We start from the raw sequence: 6817 nt of genomic DNA, 5'->3' as shown, positions 1-6817 counted from the left end.
GCTGTTATTCATATTTTACAGATGAGAAAATGAAGGTCTCAAAAGGTTAGGTAATTTGCTCAACAAACTATGGTTAGTAAGGGCCAGAGCCAGGATGTGAATCCCATCTGGCCTCTTAATACAAACCCAGTGCCTTGGCCACTAGACTAGCCTGAGTTTGCTCAAATAAAATCAGCCATGAAAAGCAACAGTTCCTTCAGATGGCTGCCAGGTGGCATACTTGACCCAGCAGAAGCTTGCTGATCCAAGCTTCCCAGAGCCTAAATCTCACCTAGCTGTCTGCCAGCATAAGCTGGGTAGCTCTGCCTCTCACCCATCAATCCTTACTAGCGTGACCCTGCCTCACACCACACCCTGTGTTGCCCAAGGCACAGCTGGTCCTACAGAACCTTGGTTCTGTTCAGTCTCTGCTTATACAATGATCTGTGCCTCCGTGGCAGCAGCAGGACAGGGTTGGTATAGGGGGAGGGAGGGTGGAGAAAGGCTACCAGACACACTTCTCTGGAAGGCTCTGAAAGCCTCATTATTTTTCATTTTAAATTGTTGCCTCAGGCATATATATCTGGGACTGGGGATAACTGAGACCCATTTTAGAGCCGCTTTAATTCAATTCACTTAGGGACAAATTTACTAACGTGAGGCCCTGAAGAGCTACAGGGATGAAAAATGACCTGGCTCCTGTTTTTGCTTCTTTATTTCTAGCCAACTTCCAGCTAAGAAGACAGTCAACATGTAATGTCCCATGGCTGAAGTCTGCCCATGAGCCATGAGCAAGTTATCCATTAAGGAAGGGGGAAAAAAATCGGTCCAGTAGCTTAGGAATGGTGGGACAAACTTACAAAGCACAGCACTGCTTGGCAGGCACCTGCTGCTGGCCATAGGGTGGGGCTGGCCCGCCCAGGGAATATTCTGGCTGCTACTTCCTGCCCTCTCGCAAACCACAGGCATTTGTGGTAACCCATCCTTTGAGGGAAGGCCTTGGCTCTGGTTGCTTTTCATCAGGCTCTGCTCCTGGAACTAATTGGCTGGGAGACCTCAGGCAAAACCGGTACCTCCCTGGGCCTCAACTCCTTTCCCTGTCAAATCAGAGGAGACGGGCTCCCTCCACCATCATCTCCTCTGGCCAAACCATACATCTCTTTAGGGTTCAGAAAGTTATCATCTTCATTATTCCTCCTGAGGAAGCTGCGATGGTTAAAGCCTGCTGAACAACTGCCCTCACAATCCTTTCCCTCCCCCCTGCCAGGATTGATTTCCTAATAGAATGGGAAATGAGTCAAACCTGCTGCTGTTGCTAATTAAAATGATCTTCAAGCTGAAGGAACACAGTGGCCACCCATGGTCGGGGGCGGTGTGTGTGAGGGGGGAGAGTGTCAATTCATTGTGCAGGAAAAAAAAACAAAAAAAACCCAAAAAACCAATTTCCTGGAACTCCTGAAGCCTCTGAGGCTCCTTTTGTCCCAGCATCAGTGCAAGCTACTTCAGTGGTTTGCCAACTGGGCATCTCTTCTGGTTTGCAAAGGGTGTCACTTAAGAATTCAGGGGAGAAGAATTTTCAGAACTTTATAGCATAAAGATGTCTGCAGGGGATCTCCTTGCAGCTCAATCAATGCACTGGGGTTCGAAATTCTTCACTGGCCAGGAAACCAGAACAAGAATGTCCCCACTTTAGTTTTAACTCCCTATAATCTAAATGCGGGCTCAGCATGGAGGTAGATGGACAAATTTTCATGTATTCCTTTTCCACCCTTCTTTTGTGAGAGAAAAGGAATAAAAATTCCCAATATAATTACTCCCTAGCCTCACTCTTATTCTCCTTACTAGCAGCAGCTTCTATGTCCCATAAGTACCTTAGCTAAGAGCCCACCTGGCTTGGGACCAGAAGAATTTGTAAGGAGAATGAAAAAAAAAAATCGGCCCACTTTGCATCCCATGGGGTGTGGCTGGACGGTGGAACTAAGGCAGGCCATTGGGAGAGAAACCATAATTGTCACTAATGAGGGAAGGTGAGTACTTTGGAAGAAAGAGAGGAGAGAAGAGGAGAGGGAAGAGGAGATGGAAGAGGAGAGGAGAGGAGAGAAGCAGCACTGGAGGTGGAGGCTGAGGACCCAAAAAGTGATGGATGGAGACAGAGATATGCGAATAGCTGCAGTCTAAATAAAATAAAAGGCCAAAACGTTAGGTATTTAATTTTCCCATATCCATTTTGGAGCAAAACTGGGGACAGTTTTTAGGTAAACATGATGTGGTTGGACATTTTATTTAAATTGTTCCCTTCTTGTAACTGAGCGCTTTTAGTCCTCTTTTGACAGTAAAGAGAAGGTGAAGGAGAAAGGCGGCCTCTCTCCATGAGGGGTGGGGGGAACAAATAAATATGGTAGATCTTACTTTTTCCAGGGGCAGCTGACTACCTCGAACTGAGTTGAGGAACTTAAGTGGTATATGTAACCACAAACATCTGTTACTCAATTTTTTTGGCATCTTAATTTTTTTTTTGAAAGGTTGGATGTATAGGGGAAGGAATGATGACTATTTTAATATGGAGAACCTTATTTGTTCTCTAGGGATTCTTTATATACAACTGCAGATCACAGGGTACCACAGTATCCAAAGAATTAAAACTATGGGTCATCTAAAGGGCAGTGGAGAAGATATGGTAGCTGTGAGTAGGCTACAGCACATTACCAACAGTGACTCACACACAGGAGGAGCATAAAATCCATCATCCAGAAAATGCACAATCAAAAAAGGTGTCAAATCAGGAATAAGTTATGAACAGTCTGATTATTGCACCGATGCCCATAGACTATTAAAGGATGCAGAAGAAGGCCTGCAGCACACCGGGCACATCCGTCATAGAGAATTTATGGATAAGGCCAAAGTAGATGTGCTCAGCCCTACTGTAGAGAGTACTCACGCTGAGATCACAGATCCAATACGGTAGAGAATTCCAAGATTCTAGTGACTGCAATGCAAATTCTTCACTGACCATTAACAGAGCCCTTAAGGAATGCTCCATTTCTAGAAGGATACTTGATTCAAAGCTTTAAAGAACATGAACAGATGCCTTCAACAATCGCAAATTAAATATAATTATTAAGTATTTACTGCAGAAAAGACCAATCCTCCAACACAAAGGACCCATTGATGCCCCCCACCTAAGTCCTAAACATTGTTATATGGTCTCGCACTCAAAACTCAGTAATTTGAGTTTTCTTGCTTTACAAAAAATAAAAAAAAAAAAAAAAAAAAACAAGGAAATCAGTGGAAAGATCTTTAAAAATGAGAGTACACAGATATATTCTAGAACACACTTTCACAAGAAAATTTTGAACACAGCATAAAAGGTAGATGAATCAATACAATAAGCCAGTACACAGGTATAATAAAAACAGCCGTCTCAAAGTTTATACCCATACACCCCATAAATGATCAAGTGTGGTCAATTATAAGGTATATAAAGTTACAGCCTTTTTATTCTAGTACCCAGAGAATGCCAGTTATTGAACATGGTATCTCCATAACTGTTGAATCCACAGGAGTTTCAACAAGAACAAAAATAAATACAATTTCTATGTTGTCTTTGGCATGTTGTAGATTCAAAGTGAGAGCTGTTTATCAGCAGCACTGCACAAGGAAACACAAATTGTAGAATGCACTACTGGAGTCAGCCTTACAAGGAGAAGAAGGTAGTACAATGCAAACTTGAATGTCAACATGTACAGTGCTTTAAAGAAAACATTTAAAAATTAAGCAAAATAAATATGATATTAAACACCACCACATATTTATCAAAGGAAATAAGTACTACAATATCTAAACACTGGGGACCTTTTATTCCATAGCAGTTTTTCAGTACCATAGCATGTACATTAAATTGCATACAACTTCCACTTAATGCCCTTTACTAGATTGAGAATTGCAGTAAGAACATGCCAGTACAATACTTAGTCGAATCAGTGGATCAGTGCAAAAATGCCAAAGTGCTTGTCAACAAAGCAACATAGAGATACTAATGTGGTTAGAGAGCCTACTGAACTCCTGGATAACAGAACGCTTCCTCTGGCAAAGAACACATTCTCCTTAAACTTTTGTACTCTGTGGTTTAGCTGAAAAATCATTTTTGTTTTGGAAAAGTCAGCATGAAAACATTGAATTGAAGGGGAAAATAATGCAAGTGACATCCTTAAAACTTATTTCTGTGGAGAATTATTTGCATCAATTTCAGGTACCCAATAAAGATTTACTAAATTAGGTGAATTCCTGAGGTTTAAAAAACAACAAGAAGTCACACAATGCATGAGACTCACACTTCTGTTCCACTTTTTTTTTTTTTTTAAAACTTTGGAAGGACGATTGGAGAAAAGACTCAAATATTCAGAACACAATCTAAATAATACTAACATAGAGGGTAGAAAGAGGCAATTACATCAAAAAGGCCATCGGATATGACAGATACTTGATTTTAAGATGTTAATATACATTAGCAGTTAGTACAATGCTTACTAGTATGGCATCACACAATTAGCTACTTAATAAATGTCTGAATACTGAATTAGTTCATGTAATTAGACAACTAGAAGGGAAGAACTATAGTCACCCAAATAAGCCTTGTGTGTGTGTTTGCATGTGTATCTGCCTCTTGGGGTTAGTGAGCTTAGTGCATAATCCTAACTAGGACATTACATAAATATTTATAAGCATTTAGCTAAAAACCTGCTTGCTCTCAAGTAAACTTGGAGGAGACATCTTGCACATCTGATGAAAGCAAACTTAACTTTCAGAGGATTTTGGTTTTGTCTTAATTGTATTTTGTTTCAACTCTAGGAACCTATGACATTAAGTTGAAGTGTCAGGATCTATATTCAGGAAACACTATTTCTTTAATATACATTGTAATCAGTCACCCAATGGAATTTGGGTGATCAAAGTCACAGGATGGTGTTAAGCATCATCATTTTATTTTTAATTACCTAATGCACTTTTATAAACTATATTAACACTAAAACCAGAAACAGTGCACCCTCAAAAGTATGGTGTAGGTTGCTAACATTCTCCTGCATGGGCTGGCAAATACCACTACACAGACACACATATGTAATATGTATAGTATATAATTAAATGTGGCATTTAATTATATAATATGTATATATATAAAATCAAAAATATATGCATATATATAGTTATTCCACAAATGCATGAATCAACTGAAATTTAGGATGCATTTTTAAATGGTAGTTGGTCCACAGGTTTAATATTGCTTGCAACCTCACTGAAAAAGTACTATCATAATAATAAGACCTCTATGGCCCACAGAATCACTTAGAGGACAGAGCATTACGCTCAAGAAAATAAGAAGATGAGAGCCTACACTAAAGTTTAAGAAGCACTTCTGGAAACTTAAGCCTTCAGTGCCAATTCACGGTGGTGTAATCTCTCCAGCCTTTTTGTAAAATAGGAAGCGATGTAAGGAATCGGAACCCGAGCAACCTTCAACTTACATTTCTCTAATCACAGAAAAGCTTTCAAATAATCTGTAGGTTCAAAAAGAGAAGAAGGGATGAAGCTGACAAAAGCAAAAGAACCTTAGGGCAGCTGACTAGGGGCACACTCCCATGTAGGGCTGGCCTTCTCTGTGGGGCAAGCTTTCATACTGAAAAACATCTCCCTCTTCTCAATCAATAGTTTTTGATTTTCACTCGAGAGTTAAATGATCTAATAAGTTTTTTGTCGTTTAAAAATGCAAATTCTTTGTGACAGTCACTCACACACTAATGTGAATTTGTTCAGAAAGACTGCATGCCTCCCACTATTGGCTGCATTGCTAGAATGGTAATTTTGACTGAGGGGATGGGAGCTAGAAAATTTTGCATCGTGGAACCCTTTTTGGGGTAAGGTAAACTGAGGTAGGGGCATCCCTAAGGTAATACATTGGACCACACGAGAACACCAACAGAAAAGCGCTCAGAGGTGGTTGAAAAGTACAGACAGTGAAGTGGATGACAAAGGTAACCTTTGTCGATTTAATTTTTTTTTTTTTACCCAAACCTTAGCCTGTGTCCAGAAAAGGAGGCAGAGGGGAGGGGCAGGAAGGAGAATGGCTCTTTTCTTTTGCCGTCTCACATGGCCTTCTGCTCCTAGAATGCAAAACTCAAGACTAGTATTGTAATTCAACTACATTAGAAGTTAAAGAGACTTTTGAGAGCTAGTCTGGGAATCTAACTACCATCTACAGAATACTGTGTAGATGGAAAATGTATTTGAATCTTTAACTATCTTACAAATGAACTCTGGAAGCACAACCTGGTTTTTAGGTTGGGGAATACTTGTACATATGAAAGCTCTTTGATCTCACTAGAAGAAAGCTGCTATCAAATCTACATGTGGACTGTGAAAAATGTTTTTACTGTTTTGATATCAACCATAAGAAAGTATAGGAATTCAATTTATAAGCATTCCTAGGTCTAACAAAATAGGCTGAAACTTAATCTTCACAGAAGGACAGAAGTTTTTCTCCCCCCTAACAAAATGACTACCACCAGCACTAGACTTACATATAATTTAATTTGTAAATGTTTTCCTGAGATTTTCATGGGAAGATGTGCTTTAGGACTTAAAAGATAGTGATTTTGAGCAAACCTGATCACCTCACCCACTCCAGTAACGCAAAACTAAGCTGTCATTAAGTACTGTCAAGAACTTGTATTTTTGTTGACTTGAAGGAAAATCTCACAAAAAGTGAATCCATCAAAGATATCGCAAAAGATATCACAAGAGGATCACAGTGAATTTTGTAGAAGATTAGTTCAACAACAAC

Source organism: Sminthopsis crassicaudata, chromosome X (genome assembly GCF_048593235.1).
Source record: "Sminthopsis crassicaudata isolate SCR6 chromosome X, ASM4859323v1, whole genome shotgun sequence".
Taxonomy (NCBI): Eukaryota; Metazoa; Chordata; class Mammalia; order Dasyuromorphia; family Dasyuridae; genus Sminthopsis; species Sminthopsis crassicaudata.
Note: the sequence above shows the minus strand (reverse complement) of the source record.